At 40.5% G+C, this 987-nt stretch overlaps 1 protein-coding gene across 1 annotated transcript in view; it reads right to left on the minus strand.

Annotated features, from left to right (window-relative positions):
• PALMD (palmdelphin) overlaps positions 1–987 on the minus strand; it is a 59346-nt gene that overhangs the window by 12696 nt on the left and 45663 nt on the right. The gene's annotated exons all lie outside the window — the stretch shown is intronic.

A 987-nucleotide genomic window follows, 5' to 3' on the forward strand; every position in this document is an offset into this window, starting at 1 on the left:
GCTAATTACTCAGAATCACAAACTTCTGGCAGGAGATGCTTACTGATGCAGAGCATTTCTTAAAATTTCAATTTCTTATTTTTGTATGTTGATTCAATATTTCTGCCTATTCATTATGGACGATATAAATATCATTAAGGGATAAAAGTTAGAGATTTGATGTTCTAAAAAAATTTTTCTAAAAGATCAGAATGTCAATGGAAGTGCTGGCAGACCTAGACAACAGTAACCGAGAGTAAGGAGTCAGACGCTCCCAGTCTCCCCCTCCACTTGGGTGGAAGTGGTAGCCCAGCAAAGGAAGAAGAGGAAGCTGACAACCTGCACATTAGATAATGCACCAAGTTTTTTAGGATTGACTGTTCCTAAGGAGCATAAAACAAAAAATTGCAACTTGTAGGCAGGGACTATTTTTGTAAATTTATCATAGTGGTTCTCAACCAGAGGCGATTTTGCTCCCTGGGGACATTTGGCAGTGACAGGAGACATTTTTGGTTGTCATAACTTGTGGGGTGCTAGTGGCATGTAGTGGGTAGAGGCCAGAACAGTCCTCCCTCAACAAAGAATTACCTGGCTCAAAATGTCAATAGTGCTGAAGATGAAAAACCCTGCAAGCAATGACAGGTGTAGTATAGGTTCTTGATACATGCTTTATAAGGGATTTGTTTACACTCATCTCTCTGACATTTTACTTTCTCCTCATTATTTCGTCCCCTTTCAATTTCTTCCCTTTCCAGTATAGGTATGTGTATCTAATTGTTTTTTCCTGGTTCAGTGACCATTCATAATTAAGAGGATACTTAACCCTGATTTATTTATTTATTTTTGGCAGCTGGCTGCAAGGGGGATCAGGATCTGAACCCTTGACCTTGGGGTTACAAGGCTGTGCTCTAACCGACTGAGCTATCCAGCCAGCCCCTTAACTCTGACTTAAAACTCAGACAATTCAGGGCTTAAATGAGGGACTCATACCCAATCCCTTTCCGAAGG

This window comes from Galeopterus variegatus, unplaced genomic scaffold, assembly GCF_000696425.1.
Source record: "Galeopterus variegatus unplaced genomic scaffold, G_variegatus-3.0.2 Scaffold5750, whole genome shotgun sequence".
Taxonomy (NCBI): Eukaryota; Metazoa; Chordata; class Mammalia; order Dermoptera; family Cynocephalidae; genus Galeopterus; species Galeopterus variegatus.